The sequence below is a fragment of the Nannospalax galili genome, unplaced genomic scaffold, assembly GCF_000622305.1.
Source record: "Nannospalax galili isolate Female #2095 unplaced genomic scaffold, S.galili_v1.0 scaffold54, whole genome shotgun sequence".
Lineage (NCBI taxonomy): Eukaryota > Metazoa > Chordata > Mammalia > Rodentia > Spalacidae > Nannospalax > Nannospalax galili.
Window position 1 is genome coordinate 4821261 of NW_008341028.1, and position 17761 is coordinate 4839021.

The 17761-nt window shown below is 40.5% G+C and overlaps 1 protein-coding gene across 2 annotated transcripts in view; it reads left to right on the top strand.

Annotated features, from left to right (window-relative positions):
• Positions 1 to 336: 336 nt before the first annotated feature.
• The window catches only part of Znf609 (zinc finger protein 609), a 157381-nt gene continuing 139956 nt past the window's right edge, over positions 337 to 17761 (top strand). The window contains exons 1-2 of one of the 2 annotated variants that reach the window (XM_029564987.1): positions 337 to 480; positions 1651 to 1790. The gene's annotated coding sequence lies outside the window, so the exon portion shown is untranslated. The remainder of the gene's footprint in view (positions 481 to 1650; positions 1791 to 17761) is intronic. The other variant, XM_008836298.3, reaches the window with a different exon arrangement.

Consider the following 17761-nt stretch of genomic DNA (forward strand, 5'->3'; position numbering starts at 1 on the left):
GGAGTGCTGGTTTAGGCTGTTGTGAGGCGATGACTGTTCTGCTGCCACACACAATAGTCGTGTCATTTTATCGGAGTGCTACCCCAGGGCTGAGAACTGCCGCAGCAGAGATAAACCGGTCCCTCTCACCCGCCTATTGTGTACACAGTGAAGGTCATAGGTTCAAGTCTTGTCTGAGAGCTTTGGATATGCTCCATCTCCCAGGCTCCTCAGTGCCATTTTCTTCTTCCTTTTCCAGACTGGGGCTTGCCATTGGAGGAGGCCAAACAGAAAGGCTCTTCTTTTTGAGTGAGGAACAATGCAGACCTCACTGGCACACATTTTTCTGAAGAACAGGGAATGCCAGCCATGTTGTGCCTGCCTCTGGTTAGCCTGTAACTAAGTTGTGGAGGCATAGCGTGTGGGACGCTCATCCCTCAGGTTTTGTGGCAGACCTTTAAGGAAGAAGACTGCAGGGGTTCTACACTTACATTAACTGTGGTATTTAAATTTTTCTCTGTAAAGATGGGACACTCAGGCAGTGGTTTTGTTTGTTTGCTTGTTCTGTTAAGAATATCACTGAAAACCTGAATAGGGTTAAGATAGAGAATCAAGGATCAAGTATCTTTTTTTTTTTTTTTTCTTTTCCAGATAGGGTCTCAGTAGTTGCCCAGTCTGGCCTTTAACTTGTTTAGCCCATACTGGTCCCCAACGCACAATCCTCCTGCGTCAGCCCCCTGAAAGTGGGATTTACAGGCATGTACCACATACTTTGGTCCTAAGTCCCTTTTTCATGGTGACTTCCTGGTCAATAATTGCACAACAAAAAAGCCACCCAATTTGCCTATCCAGACAAGCTTTGGAAACAAAACTTTCCTTTTATAAATCAACTCTAATGAGAGGAGATGATTCAGGCATTGTGTTGTGGGGAGAAATTTGCCACAGAGAGAAACATTAAAAATATTATTTAGGTCTTGGGGAATTAGGATGAGAGGAACTTACCTTAGAAAGAATTATATCCTTGCATATGTCTCATAGAAGTTCCCAAGTAGTATCCAGGTACTATTAAGTGGTTTAAAAAAATTCAAGGCTAGAAAAGAGGTTTTCATGTAGGACATTAAAGAAAACTTTTAAAAGATTACAAATAAGATTCATTTTAAGTGAGGATTGTGTACAAGATGCAATGCAGTGCACACAATACCCACCCAACCATTTCCCATAGCCCATTATTGAATAGGAACTTTAGCCTTTGGATTTGGTAAAGGTCTTTGAAAGGCAGTAAATCTTAACTGTGGTGCCTCCCTCATCCTTTTATTTCATTGAGTTTCTTTAAATGATGGCCTGCCACTTAAATGCTGGGCTTTTGATAGAGAACAGTTGTTTTGACCCATATATATATTTTTATAACAAAACTCTTTAGACCTCACTGAAAGTGTTGTCTGTCTTTAGGCTGTTTCTAACGATATGCCCTAGGCTTCTGAGTAAACCTTAGCTAAACTGAATTCAAAGCTTTTTATTCTTGGGCTGGTGGCAGTTTTATGAGTGATGTCACGTGAAGGCAGAACCTCACATTAAATTTGCCCTGATTAGATTTAGTAGTTTAAGAGTTGGACCCTTGTCACCAGGAATCTTACATGAATCTTTTTTTTTTTTTTGGTCTTTTTGAGACAGGGTCTCCCTGTAGCCCCAGCTGTCCTGGAACTCACTATGTAGACCAGGCTGGCTTTGAACACCACGCCCCGGCTACATGAATCTTTTGACTGTGACTGTCTTTTGGAGAGCACTTTGGATTCCCCACCCCCATCTTCTTGGTAAGAAATACTTCCTTGTGAGAGGTGGAGATAGCCGATCAGATTTGTGCTTATTTATGTGAGGATATGGAAGTATAATTTTGGCTCCTGGTAGTAATTATGTTGCAGTTAGCATATAGCCACTAAATGACTGGAACAGGATAATTTGTTGAGGGGTTTACTGATTGCTCTGTCAAGTGGAAGTGCCACTCCTTATTTATCTGACTCCCAACACTAGTGCCTGGCTTAGACTTGGAGACAGCATGCAGGAATATTTCTTCTCCGGAAGTTGCCCCTCTCCCTCCTGGCTCAAGTTCTTTGTCAGCTATCTTAGTGTTTCCACTGCCACTTTGACCCACTCCAAAGGCAGCTAAGCAATTGTTATTTCCATTGTAGAAAACCAGCATGGATGGGAATACTGCCAGCAGATGAGGCCACACTGAGATAAGGGAACCTGAGCTTGTCTGGCAAGTTTTCCTTTCATCAGCTTAATCCTCACTTCTATTTGATTTTTCAAAATGTTTCCTTTTTAAAACAAAAGAGCAGCATTACAATTTTTAAAAAAGCACAGAATACAAAACCACAGTATATTAAATATGCCTTTATATTACCTCTGGTAAAAAAAGTTGACTGTGACACACAAAATAAAGATAGGTGATGCTGATTGGCAGGTTCTGGGCCCGCTAAGTGTCAGTGAAGGACTCTTTTTCATTAGAGAACAGGTAATTCACCAAAGCACCTGCCTAGCAAGGCATGTGGAGTCAGCAGCAGCTGTGCAGCTGAAGAGGAATTATTGAGCAGGTGGTTGAAGAATCACATGCCACGGTGACAAGAAAATACTTGGTCCTCAGTGGTTTGGGTTTAGTTTATATGTGTGAAATTGCACTTTGTTTCACATTTCTTAATGCCTCTTGTTGATTTGTGAGTGAGATGGTAATGGACTAGAGAAAAGAGATTCTTTTCTGAGTAGCATGCCTTAGACATGGTCCTATATGGCCCTGTTGTATTTGGAAGTTCTGTTTTTTTGCCCTATGAAAGGGAAGGAAATAGTGATAATTCAGTGCTTCTAGTACTTGTTTATTAGAAGGAGATGGGAAACAGAAAATTCTTTGTCTTCTTGGTGGTATAAAGCTTTAGTCTATGGGGAAACTCCCCAACAGGTTTTATGCAAATGGTACAATTTACTTTTTTGTGTTAGATCTACCTGACATGCCTTACTCAAGAAATTTGCATGTTTTTATTTTACTGATGTAATTTCCTACATGAAGTTTGCATCTCTTCAGTTTGTAGTATTCAATTTTTAGATTTTTTTTTCCCAGCACCTTTGTAACCCTTTTGGTCTTTTTGAGACAGGGTCTCCCTGTGGCCCCAGCTGACCTGGAACTCAACTATGTAGACAAGGCTGGCCTTGAATTCACCGAGATCCACCTGCCTCTGAGTGCTGGAACTAAAGGTGTGTGCCACCACTCCTGGCTGTAACATTACTTGTTAGAGTCAAATCAGCACCAGGGGACCAAATGAAATTAAAGAAATATATTAAATATTTATTTTAAAAAATCAAGTATGGCATTTCCTATAACTTAGGACACTTTCTAGTTTGAGGTTTTCTGAAAGTTCTTAATTTTTCTTTAGATTATCATTACCCTTTTTTGTTCATATGGTTTTTATTCTTTTTCATGTTCATTGAGGCTAATTTTTTTTCTTTTTCTTTTGAGACAGTTTCTTGCTATATAACCCAGGCCAGCCTGGCCTTGAACTCATGATCCTCTTGGTCAACCTCCCAGAGACTGAGATTATATTACCACCCTTGACCCTAGACTAGAGTTTATGAAGAGGTAACGTGATATGTATTTTATAGTAATTTTCTGGATTAGGACACAGCCTGAGTGGTCCTTCTATTGTTGTATGCACATACCCAGATCTAATGGAGCTCACAGGATATGGACTAAATAGTTAATTGAGTGGAAATAAAGTGTATTAACTGTTTTAAAGTTCAGATGTTCTGGGGCTGGAGAGATGGCTTGGGGTTAAGAACACTGACTTGGAGAAGACCCAGGTTCAAATCCCAGCACCCATATGGCAGCTAACAACTGTCTGTAACTCCAGTTCCCGGGGATCCAACAGCCTCTTCTGTCCTCCACGGGCATTGCACGACATGGGTGCACTTACCTACATGTAGGCAATACACACATACACATAAAATAAAAAAAAATAATAATAAAAAAATTAAAAAGAAACTTGATCTTAAAAAAAAAAAGTTCAGATGTTCCTTTTCCCCTAGCCCAAGTATAGTGAAGTCTTTGACCTATTTTGTTTTGTTTTACATTTATTTGTGTATATGTGTACTCATGCACATGTGTCATAGTGTGTGTATGAGGTCAGAGGATAACCTGCTGGGATCAGTTCTCACCTTCCATCATGTGTAATCTGGGGATCAAACTGTGGTCAGACTTGGAGACAAGCATCCTTACCTTTACCCGCTAAGCCATCATGCCAGCCCAACTTGTTATTTAGAGAGACAAAAGACAGGTTTGAGGGGAAATGAGGCGAACCACTTTGTAAGGAAGGATTTGTCAAAGATCTGCTTAAATCTAGTTTGTAACCTAGCTTCAGGTGGTAGCTTAGTGATATATCAGCTCATTATTTAGTATTATTTCTGAAAAATAAACTTCTTGGTTTTACCCATACAAAGCTATCAGATTCTGTTTTAAACTGTTCACAAGGCAACATAGCCTTTCCTGTCATTCTCAGTACTTTGCTTCCTCATGCTGTTCCCCACCCCCCAATCTCTTATCCCAGTCTCTGTTCAGAAGACTTCTCCAGCAGCTTGGAAACACTCTAATTACTGTAGCTATTATAGTCACAACCCAGATCCTCCACCTCCTTCCCTCTAACCCCTCTCTGTCTTCATTTCCCATCCCCTTGCTCTAGCAGCAGGAGTTGAACTGCAGTCTCATGAGCACAGTCAGATCTATGAATGAGCTTTATATCTTGTCAAGGCAAAACTCCAGATCTAACAGGGCTGATTTTTCATGGTTCTCTTGCTGTTTGTTCTTGGATCAGAATCCCAGAAATAAGAGATGGCAAATACCTATTAGGTCATATCTAGTTCATCACTCAGGGGCAAACCTAGGCCTTTTCTCTTGTTGCTGTGGGAATTATTCCTGCTTTTCTCTTGCAGCAGGTCGAGAGCTGTCTGATGCTAGGCAAGTTCTGAAACTGTTTCTTACTGTGCTGTCTAGTCATTGGTGTCTGGCTAATTTCTCTTGGGTTTTTATTCTTCTGTTTTCAAAGTTATTCCTTCAGTCCTTCATGATTGTTGGCCTTCTTTGTGGTTTCCTTTTGTACAATCAGTTGTCAGAAGGGTCATTTTTCAGCATTTTAGTACTCTCTTTATTAAAATTTTTTTTGCAACATTGGGGCTTGAACCCACGTCCTCTAATATGTTAGACAAGTATTTTACCACTGAGCTATATCCACAACACATTTAGGGTCATATAACTTTTCATTGTGGCCTTCTATGGAGGCATATTTGATTGGGCATGCAGGACATACGTTCTGCCCTGTACATAAAATGCTTCAGAAAGGATGTGAAATATGTGCCAGGTTGTACCCTTTAACTCCTGCACTGTATGAACAAATGTTGCTTCTTTTTTGTTGAATTTGGAGACTGCTTCCTGTTCTAACCCTTTTTTTTTTTTTCTGCCTGTTTGTCTGTCTGTTTGGTTCTTTTGAATCATGGTCTCGCCAGGCTGACCTGAAACTCACTGTGCCCTCCTTAGGATTACCAGCATCAGCCACCAAACCTAGCTATGTTCTTTTATTTATTTATTTATTTATTTATTTATTTTTTGTCTTTTTGAGACAGGGTCTCCCTGTAGCCCCAGCTGTCCTGGAACTCACTATGTAGACCAGGCTGGCCTCGAACTCACAAAGATCTGCCTGCCTCTGCCTCCCAAGTGCTGGGATCAAAGGCGTGTGCCACCATGCTCAGCCCCTAGCTTTGTTCTTAAAGAGATGACTTTTTGTCTCTTTGTTTACTTGACAGTGCTGGAAATCCAACTTAGGATCTTGTGTACAGTAAGCAAGCGTTGTACCACCAAACTAAAACCCCAGCCCAGGACAGGTTTTTATATATTTATTTAATTTTTAAATTTTATGTGAGTATTTGCCTGAATGTATATATGTTTACCATATGCATGCCCAGTGCCTATGGAGGCCAGAACAGGACATTGGATTCCTAAAACTGGAGTTACTAATGGTTATGAGCTGCCATGTTGGTGCTAGGAACCAAACCTGGGTTCTCTGCAAGTTCTGCAAGTACTCTTAACCACTGAGCCATCTCTTCAGCCCCTAGTTTTATTTTTTAAAGTTAAAAAAAATTAAATCATATTTATTTATTTACTTATTTGGGAGGGGGATGTATACCATGTAGCCATCAGAAGATAACTTGTAGGCATCAGTTCTCTTTACCCACCATGTAGGTTCCAAGGTCATCAGGCCTTGTGGCAAGTGCCTTTGCCTGCCAAGCTATTTTGCCAGCCCCAAATTTTATTTTGTGTAGTTTACTTACAGTTAAGATACTGTCTGAGCCTAACACTATCATATTTCCTTTACTAGTGTAATATTTCAAAGCATAGAGAAAAAAAGCACAGTTGGAGTCCTAACATTCAAGTTCTGATTATTGCTCTGCTCTTGGCAGTGTGACCGTATGGGAGTCAATTCTGTTTTTACTTTCCTCATCTATAAAGTGAGCACATTGAACAAGAGGAACTCTAAGGTTCCACTTAACTGTAGAATTTGTAGCAATAGTGATGGAAGAACAGCTCAAAAGTGGGTTAAGTGAGTAGTTGGTTTGGGTTTTTTTTTTTTTTTTTCATTGTTTTGAGACAGGAGGGTCTCCCTGTAGCCACAGCTGGCCCCCTAGAATAACCTCAATTCTGACTGCCTCTGTCTGCCTCTGTGCTGGGATCAAAGGCGTGTATCACCACACCCAGCATGAGAGTAGTTTTTGTTGCTAGGTCCAAAATACAGTCATTGTTCAGAAGAGTTAATGAGTGCACCTTTGGTTCCTTGGGGTTTGGCTCTTACTCCTCTTCGATATGTTTGGGATATGAGGGTCTTATACCCTCATTCTGCAGGCTCACCATCTTGCCACTTAAATATTTTTCAAGTGTATTTAAGACATGGGAGTAGGAAACACATAAGTGCATAGAAAGAATTAAGGGAAGGAAATCCTGTCTGGAAGGATTTGCTGTATATTAGTAAAAGTGATTTCAGCGGTACCTACTACTCTCTTACATATGAAATCTTAAATGAACTTATTGTTCCATTTATGCATACGAGCTTAAGTGGAACTAATTGTAGAAGCTAGCTGGATATTTTTTGTTGTAGGCCAGTTAATGGAAAGCTTGCTTTGTGTTAGCTTCTAGAACTGAATATGAATTGCCCACAATATTTTGTTTAGAAAAAATAATCACATGGGTTTTAAAACATATTTTATTTATTATTCTTTATTATTTTATGTGTATAAGTGTATTGCCTGCATGTACGTGAATACATCTGTGTTGTGCAATGCTGTGGAGGTCAGAGGAGAGCTTTGGATCCCCCTGGAACTGGAGTTAAGGACGGTTCATAGCCACCATGTGGGTGCTGGGAGTCGAACCCAGGTCCTCTGCAAGAGCAGTCAGTGCTCTTAACTTCTGAGCCATCTCTCCAGCCCCTACATGTGTTTTTGTTGTTGCTGTTTTGTTTTATTTTCTTTTGTTTTTGTTTTGTTTCTGGCACTTGGGGCTCAAACCCAGGGTCTTATGCATGCTAAGTAAGTACTCTACCCATTGAGCTATATCCTGAGACTTGAAGCAGTTCAAGGGAATAAAATTGTATAACCAAGTTACTGTTTCCCCAAGTTGGGATTTTTTTAGCAGCATTTCCCAGTTAATTCTTAGATTTGAAGTTTCTGATAGCAGCTTTTTTTCCTCCTATTGACTATTTGGGGTGTTTGTTTGTTTGTTTTTGAAACAGGGTCTCCCTCTAACCCTACCTGGCCTGGAATTTACCATGTATACCAGGCTGACCTGGAACTCAAAGAGATGTGCCTGCCTTTGCCAGGGACTAAAGGCATGGACCACCGTCCCTGGCCTTGGCTGTTTGTTAAATATTATGGAGAAGGTGGTCTTTCAGTCTTTTGTTGTTAATATCGGGAAATCACATGTTCATCATATCTTTGAATGTTGTAAGTAGCAATCACTGTTTATTTTATTTTTTGTTTTTTTTGAGACAGAGTCCCCCTGTAGCCCCAACTGGCCTAGAACTCACCATGTGGACCAGGCTGGCCTTGAACTCACAGAGATCCACCTGCCCTCTGCTTCTGCTTCCCAAGTGCTAGGGTTAAAGGCATGCACCACCATGCCTGGCAGCAGTCACTGTTTTTTAAATTTGCATTTAAACCATCTGTTGGTCTGGAATAGGAATACTTGGTAGGCAGAACTGTTGTTTGTTTTGAACTCAAAAGAAGTGATAGGAATATTTTGCATTATTTCAGCCGTCTATAGCACATTACTGATTTTCAGGTACTCTAAAGGTTATTTGGGAAATGTTCTCAACTTAAATGTGATATTTTAAAATATTTTTGTTGTTGTTTTGAGACAAGTTTTCACTGTATGGCCCTGGCTAGCTTAGAACTCCATATACCGACCAGAGTGGCCTCAAACTTTCAATAATTCTCTTATCTCTGTTTTTTGAGTGCTGAGATTACAGACATGTGCTACCACACCAGACTTTGAATGTGATATTTAAAATCTTTCTAAAGATTTATATTAGAAATATAAGTAGTTTTCGGGCTACAGAGATGGCAGTGTAGTTAAGAGCACTTGCTGCTCTTGCAGAGGACCCAGGTTCAGTTCCCAGCACCCACACATGGCAGCTAACAACAGGTCTGTAACTCCTGTTCCAGGTGATCCACCACCCTCTTCTGGTTTCTGTGAGCACTGCACATACATGGTTCACTTACACTCACACACATAAAATGAAAATAAATAAAAAGAAATATAAGTAGTTTTGTAGATAAGTTTTTTAGGGGTGGATAGTTATATTTACTTTGTGTGTGTGCATAGGGATCATGGCAGGTGTGTGGAGGTCAGAGGAAAACCAGCAAGAATAGGTTCTCTTCCTTCACATGTTAGTACTAGGGATCAACTCAGGTTTTAAGGCTTGGTAGCAAGCACTTTTACCTGCTGAACCATCTTACCTGGCCCAGTAGAATTTCTTTTGTATTGTTTTTAAATTTTTTTTAAAAATTTTTTTATGTGTATGAGTGTATTGCCTACATGTATGTAAGTGCACTCATGTCATGCAGTGCCCACAGAGGTCAGAAGAAGGCGTAATTAAGCTAGAATTACAGACAGTTGTTAGCTGCCGCCATGTGGGTGTTGGTAATCGAACCTGGGTCCTCTGCAAGAGCTGTCAATGCTCTTAACCGCCGAGCCATCTCTCTAGCTCGAGTATTGTTTTGTTTACTTAAGTATCATGTGGAGCAGAGGGAATTAGATTTGAAAATGGCCAGGGTAGCTACTATACAGCCTTTGGAATCAGACCACAATGTGAAATCTGGATCCCTACAGTTAGGGCACATTGGGTGCTAGTAGCACATTGCCGGCTGATACCTGTTGTTTCCTAAAGTTTAGGTTGGTATTTGTAGAAGAAAGCAACAGTGTTTGTTTGCTCTTCCCTGTATAAAACATAGCTTGCAGGCTTTTGGTATGTTGTCAGCACCATTCCTAACAACATTTCTAGGTGGGGCACTTTGAGTCTGTTGGGGTGAACTTTCATTCATGTGAACTGAAGTGGATATTTGAGACTCAGCCCTGTAAATTTCAGTTACAGATCCTGGAGTTTGGTGTGAAATTCAAGTGTTTACTATCAGTTCCAGAACTGTTGTTTCTAGAGCAGCAGCCTAAAGACTGGGATCAGAAATGGGGCAGTAAAAGAAGAAATAGAAAAATTAATGGAACGTACTTGGTACCTGCTTTAATAATGTACTTCTGGTCCATAATTCCTGAAACTTGTATCCTCTCAGCATTACTGTTCTTCCAATTCCTGTAATGCAAAGCTTTTGACTTGTACTTCATCCTTTTTTTCTTGCTTATCACTTCATTAATCATTCACTAAATTGACTCTCTTGCACTTATCTCTTTTTTTGGTCGTTTTTGAGACAGGGTCTCCCTGCAGCCCCAGCTGGCCTGGAACTCACTATGGAGACCAGGCTGGACTTGAACTCACAGAGATTCGCATGCCTCTGCCTCCCGAGTGCTGGGTCAACAGGCCTGAGCCACCAGGCCCGGCTCTATCTCACTTTTTTTATGTGACCTAGTTCAGGTTTTCATCTCCTGTAATTTATGTAATAATCTCCTGGTAATGCTCTTTCTGTTTTCTCTACTCATGCTCCTGTTCTATTGTTTTTATTTATTTATTTGAGTACCTCATGTGTAAGGCCAGACATGATCCCTGTCCTGTTGGGGCCTGTAGTCTTGTGGAGGAGACAGCCAACTAATGAATATATAATGATAAGTTAAAATGCTCTGAAAGAAGGCTGCATGGTGGCGCATGCCTTTAATCCCAGCACTCGAGAGGCAGAGGCGGGTTGATCTCTGTGAGTTCAAGTCCAGCCTAGTCTACATAGTGAGTTCCAGGCCAGCTAGGGCTACAGGGAGACCCTGTCTCAAAAAAAAAAAAAAAGCTCTGAAAGAGAAGCATTTGATTCAAAAAGAATAAGTGACAAAACCCAGCATAGACTTTTGAAATTACAATTCTGAACATTTTGTTTTTTTTGAGATAGGGTCTTCCTGTAACCCCAGCTGGCCTGGAACTCACTATATAGACCATGTTGGCCTTGATTTCACAGAGATCTATCTGCCTGCCTGTGCCTCCCAAGTGCTGGGATTAAATGTGTGTGCCACACACCTGGCTTAAGACTGTTTTTGTTTTTATTTGTGTGTGTGTGTGCGTGTGTGTGTGTGTGTGTGATGTATGTGGATGCACAATGCCATGGTGTACACATGAAGGTCAGGTGACAACTTTGTGGAATCAGTTCTCTTCTACCTTTACGTGGGTGCTAAGAATTAAACTCAGTTTGCCAGAGTTATGAGGCAATGCTTTTACCTGCTGGCCTCCAGTACTTAAGATATTATTTGTCTTGGGGGCTGGAGATGTGACTTAGAGGACCAGGGTTTGATTCCCAGCACCCACGTGGTTGCTGACAGCTGTCTGCAACTTCAGTTCCAGAGGATCTGATGCTTTCTTCTGACCTGTCTGGGCATTGCAGGACATGGGTGCACTTACATGCACTTACATAACACTCATACACGTTAAAAAAAAAAGTTCTCGTTTGTCTTGATCAAACCTGGCCATCCGCAGCCTTATTTCATACATGTTTCAGTCTATCTGTACCTTTTTACAGCCATTATTATCTATTTTTGTCTTTTTTTGAGACAGGGTCTCTGTAGCCCCAGCTGGCCTGGAACTCACTATGTAGACCAGGCTGATGTTGAACTCACAGAGATCTGTGTACCTCTGCTTCCCTAGTGCTGGGACTAAACGTGTGCACCACTATCCCTGCCTCCTGTCTATTTTTCAGTCTGTTTCTTTTATCTTTTCTGTTGGCATGCCCTTCCCTGCTTCCAAGGCATTCAACTCCCAAATCCAGCCTTTCCTTCAGATTATTACAGGACTGTAGCACTTTCCTGAAGACTTTGTTATCCACATCTCTTCTCACTCACCTGTCTCCAGAATTGATTTCATTTTTCTCTGTATGTCTTTAATTTGGGTGAGGGGCCTAAGATCTGTATTATAATACTTTATCATGTGCTGTCTTTTTGTTTCAGTTTTTTTTTTTTTTGGTTTAATTTTTTTATGTGTATGAGTGTTATACCTGCATGTATGTAAGTGTACCTCTGTCGTGCAGTGCCTGCAGAGGACAGAAGAGGGCATCAGATCCCCTGGAACTGGAGTTACAGATGGTTGTTAGCTGTCATGTGGGTGCTAGGATTCAAACCGCAGGAGCAGCTAGTGCTCTCAAACACTGAGCCATCTCTCCAGCCCCAACTGTCTTAAATTATAATTATTTGTGGGTATATTTTCTTTCTCCTTATTCTACACCTGTGTAAGGCACCTGTGTCTTTTTTGTCTCCCATAGCTCCTAGCCCAATGCTTTGAAAATAACTTTATGTTTAATAAATGCCTTCTGAATTGAATCAGAATTTGGTTGTTGAGAAAAGAAACCTTGTGATTTGTTTTTTTCAGACTCCTTTTTTTTTTTGGTCTTTTTGAGACAGGGTCTCCCTGTAGCCACAGCTGGCCTGGAACTCACTATGTAGATGAGGCTGGCCTTGAACTCACAGAGATCTGCCTGCCTATGCCTCCCAAGTGCTGGGATTAAAGGTGTGCACCACCATGCCCGGCTCAGACTCCTTTTATACTAAAGCAAATTCCATTTAACACGTTTTGTCCTAGATTGAATAAACTAGGAACAAGACAGACCATGAATGTCAGATTCAAGGACAGGCTTTGTTACCTTTACTCCTTGTAGCCTGCAGTGGTTCCATACATTCTAATTGGGAGGAGTGTGTGTACAAGGCTAGGGGAGGCAAGGTGGGCCAGTCATAGGAACCAGTTGTCCTGATGGAGAACAGAGTCATTATTGGGCAGTCCGGGTTTGTTTTTTTTGTTTTTTGTTTTTTTTTTTGGTCTTTTTGAGACAGGGTCTTCCTGTAGCCCTAGATAGCCTGAAACTCACTATGTAGACCAAGCTGGCCTTTAATTTACAGAGATCTGCCTGTCTTTGTCTCCTGAGTGCTAGGATTAGACATGTGTGCCACCACACCTGGCCTTTATCACATAAATATTTATTGGATACCTTCTCTATGTGAGACCCTTTTCTAGCTGCTTAAGGTCTGTCAGTGAATAAAACAAACATAAACAATCCCAGACACCAACTGCCGTACAGACTTTTTCTCTGTTTATTTGTGAGTGACAGGGTTTTGCTATGTAGCCCATACTGGCCTTGAACTCAGAGCAGTCCTCTTGCCTTACCCTCCCTAGTGCGGCATTACAGGCTTGAGCCACCATGCCCAGCAGATTGTATTTTTTATAAGGAGTTAAGAATAGCACAGTAAGTAATTATGTAGCATTAAAAGGGTGAGAAATGATGTAAGGGAAATGGATCAAGATAAAGGAGGCTGGGAATATGGAGGAGAGTGGGGTGGGAGGTTTGCAGCTTTAAGATTGGTTGGTGCTGGTGTGTTCCTGGGCTGTTATAGTCTCCTCAGATTGGTAGATGTTTTTTCTGCCAGGTGGGTAAAAGAGACTGCAGTTGTTCCAGAGTCCAGCTGACATGGAGGAGAATAGCTACTTTATGTCTTTTCTGCTGGCTGCTGCTTTGGCTGGCATTCCTGGAAGTTAATCACAGTGAAAATTGCATTCAGTCATGTCTGGAAGACACCAGGGGTAGAATTGGAGGCCTTATAACCAGTTCCCTGAAAAATGGGATTTACTTTTCTGCCCTCTGGACCTTGAGTGCCTGGAGTCATGGATAAGTTAGGCCTCAGAAATTTCTCCTTTCTCAAAGGAAAAAGGCCAAAAGCATGACTTTCCTTTCTGTCAAGGCTTCAGCAAGTTTGAGGTAGCTCTTAAATCTTGCAAAGAGCTTGTGTATGTCTGGGCATGGTGACCCATGCTTGTAATCTCAACACTTGGGAGGGGGAGTCAGGAGGATCATGAATGGAGATCAGCTTGGGCTACATATTGTGTTCTAGGCCAGCCTGAGCTACATAGTGAGAACCTGCCTCAAAAAGAAAAGCAAAATAACATACACTGTGTGCTTAGCTTTACCCAGCGAATGTTCAGGTTTGTGGTTCATCAGCATCCTTAATGTGTTGACTGTTTTGGTAGTCTCAGGACCTAGTTGAGAATGAAGATGTTGCAATGTCTAGCCCTGCCCCCCCCTTTTAACTTTTCCATTGTAAATTTTCTGATTTCTATGCTTACTCTTTTGTAACCCTTATAGTTTGGGTTTTTTTTTTTTTTTTTTTTTTTTTTTTTTCTTTTCCTGTTACATCTTTTCCATACATGAAACTAATAGGAAACAAAGTCCCTTGGGCTAGACTCCTGTTTTGGTAACTGCTGGAAGACTAAAATTTCTAACTAATAAAGAGGAGATGGACTGTCTTATTTCTGTCCTTAGGTAACGTAGGGTACAATTTGTGAATATAATATCTCAGCCTGTTTGTTACACTGCATGTCATTTGAGGTAACTGAGGTACAAGGGGTATATTAGGACCTGTCTATTTTTTATTTATTTATTTATTTTGGTCTTTTTGAGACAGGGTCTCCCTGTAGCCCCAGCTTGCCTGGAACTCACTATGTAGACCAGGCTGGCCTCAAACTCAGAGAAATCTGCCTGTCTCTGCCTTCCAAGTGCTGGGATTAAAGGCGTGCGCCACCACGCCCAGCATCTACTCTATTTTTAATCACTTATACCACCAGATTGTGCAGTTGCAGTGTACAAAACCTGTATTATTATTTTTTTAACTTTTTTTTTGGTCTTTTTGAAACAGGGTCTCCCTGTAACCCCAGCTGTCCTGGAACTTAGTATGTAGACCAGGCTGGCCTCAAACTCTCAGAGATCTGCCTGCCTCTGCTTCCCAAGTGCTGGGACTACAGGCCTGCGCCACCACACCCTATCAAAACCTATATTGTTTATGATACAAGACTTAAAACAATTTTTTTCAGTGGAGATCAAATACAGGGCCTGTGCATGCTAAGCAGGGCCTGTGCGTATTAAGCAAGCCCTTCACAACTGAGTTACAGCTCCCAACCCCTGAAAGTTCTTAACTCAGTTCGATGTTAAGAATAGTCTGTTACTTTTAGGCAGCTTGTAGGCTCTGATACTGAGAAGCATCTAGGCAGATTTCATGTCACTTTTCTCTGAGGATATATGCTTATATGCTATATAAGACTTGAAGCTGTGTCTTCTCAAAGGGGCTTAAGTCGTGCAATAACATAACACCTGTTACTGTAAATGTTAAGCACAGCCACGTATATGTTGGGTTTCTTTAGTGACTAAAAGGAATCAATTTAATTGGTCTAAGTTGTGTTGCTATTATTAGTAAAAGACCTTTGACAGAGCAAAGTTTGTTACTGTTTTGTTTGTAATAGCAGTTCTGCGGTTTATATTAGTAGTTCCAGTCTCACCAGAGCGTCACATCCAGGTAATGTGGGTTTTAGATGAATTCCATAACTCTATTTGACAGATTGGGAAGTGTAGGGCAGTGGCTGGCAGTATTCTTTCTCTTACTAAGCCTTTCCAAAAGAAAGAAATTCAGTTTTAACAAGGTCATATTTATATAAGTGATATCTTTGTGAAGTGACATTTTCTTCCAATAAGAAATCTATATGTTATACCTGAGGTGTCATTTTAAGCATTAAATTTGTTTAGAAAAGTAACCAGCATAAACATTATTAGTGTCATTTTTCCAATTTGTTTTCTTTGTCCTTTCTAGATAGGCATAATAAGGGTATAGTGATTAAATTCACATCTCAGAAATTTTTACAATAAGAGACTAATGATTGAAATGTGCTGCCAGACTTTTTACTTCATAGGAATGAGGGAGGCAAGAATAGATTGCATTTTTATATGGAATGACTATTGCTGTTGAAGATTTTTTGTTGGGCCCAGTTACACACACCTATAGTCCCAGCCATTGAGGCCAAGATTTGGGGGACTCTGTGCTTAGCAAGTGTCCACACTAAATATCAGTAATGAGATTGTGCCTATGAATGGCAACTGCATTCTAGCCTGGGCAACATAGCTAGATATGAGATTTGTCTTTAAAAAATTAAGTGGGGTGGGGCTGGAGAGATGGCTCAGCAGTTAAGAACACTGGTTGTTCTTGCAGAAGACCCTGGTTTGAATCCCAGTATCCACATGGCAGCTAATAACTGTAACTCCAGTCCCAGGGGATCTGACAGCCTCTTCTGACCTCCGTGGACATTGTATAACACGGGTGCACTTACCTACATGTAGGCAATACACGCATACACATAAAATAAAAATAATTAAAAAATTAAAAAAAAATTAGGTGGGGCATGGTGGTGCAGACTGTTAATCCCAGCATTTGGAAGCAGAGGCAGGCAGATCTCTGAGTTCGAGGACAGCCTGGTCTACATAGTGAGTTCTAGGCCAGCTGAGACTACAGGGGAAACCCTGTCTCAAAAAGACCAAAAAAAAAAAAGCAGGGGAGGGGAGGGCTGGACAGATGGCTCAGTGGTTAAGAGGACTTAATGGTTTTGAAGAGGATCCAGTTTGGGTTCCTAGAACCCACATGGTGGCTCACAATCACCCCAGTTCCAAAGGAGCTGGCACCTTCTGACCTTTGTGGGCTCCTGCATGCATGTAGTTGTACATAAACTCACACAGAGAAACATATATACATACACATACATACATAAATCTTATTAAAAATTTAAGAATTTTCTTTTCCTATAACAATGTAAGGGGTAAGAAAGCTCAAAATGTTAAAATCTTTTCTTAAACAAAAATGTCATAGTTTTAAGAATCAAAATAATGTAAGTGAGCTGGAAATGTTAACATAGACTGAAAAACATTGCAAAATAGAGCAACTAATAAGGGCTTTATTTATACATAGGTTGATTAAATGCATCACTGAATGAATATGTTTTTGCTTTTGACTAACAAACTACTCCCTATAATTGGCAGACCAACATGAACTACTCCCTATATTTAGAGACTGCAAATCAAAGAAATAACCTGAATTTTACTTTAAGGAACAAATGAGAATTGATTGAGTTTTTGTAGGTTAACTACTTTTTAAAAAAAATATTTAGTATTTTTTATTTTATGTGTATGAATATTATGCCTGCATGTATGTAAGTGCACCCGTGTCGTGTAATGCCTGCGGAGGACAGAAGAGGCTGTCAGATCCCCTGGAACTGGAGTTATGGATGGTTGTTAGCTGCCATGTGGGTGCTGGGATTCGAACCTGGGTCATTCTGCAAGAACAGTCACTGTTCTTAACCCTGAGCCATCTCTCCAGCCCAGGTTAACTACTCTTTAATAGCAATTATGTCATGATTTAAGTTCAGCATTCTTCAGAGGAAAAACAGTTAATTGTACATAGACGAATTCAATTTAAGAAGCATGGTAGGTCAGGTGTGGTGGTACACAGCTTTAGTTCTAGCACTCATTAAGCAGAGGTAGGCAGATCTCTGAGTTCTAGGCCAGCCAGAGCTATGTAGTGAAACCCTGTCTTAAAAAAAAGAAAAAAAGTAAAGAAACTTGCACCCTAAAAAGATATGTATGTTAGGAAAAGTTGATAGTTTTAGAAAGTAAATAATGTACTAGAAATGTAAAGATTTAAAAGCTATCATATTTGAGTTCATGTTACAAGAAAGCAAAGGATTAAAGGGACCCACAAGACAGATAGTTATTTGGCATAGTCTTAGAGTCTGTGAAGGAGAGAAAGGAGAAAAATTACGAACATTTTCAGTGAAGGCCGAAGAAGAAAAAAATGATTGGGTGCAACTTTTTCTAAGACCTTATTTCCCACTGTTTTTCTCTTTCAGGTTCTTTCTTTTCCTTTACCTCCCTGTTTCTCTTTCATTGTCCTTGTTCCTGTAGTTATGCCTAGATACATACTCACTTATCAGGGTTTGGTTCTGGGGTCCACATATGAGAGAGAACATATGTCAATTTTTTTTTTTTCTGAGTCTGTGTTACTTCACTTAGTATAACAGTTTCTAGTTCCATTCATTTACCTGCAAATTTCATGATTTCATCTTTTCTTTATTGCTGAGTAAAACATCATATAAATGAACCACATTTTCATTATCCACTCGTCAATTGAGGGACACCTAGGTTGCTTCCATTTCTTAGCTATTGTGAAAAGAGCAGCAACAAACATGAATGTAGAATGTAC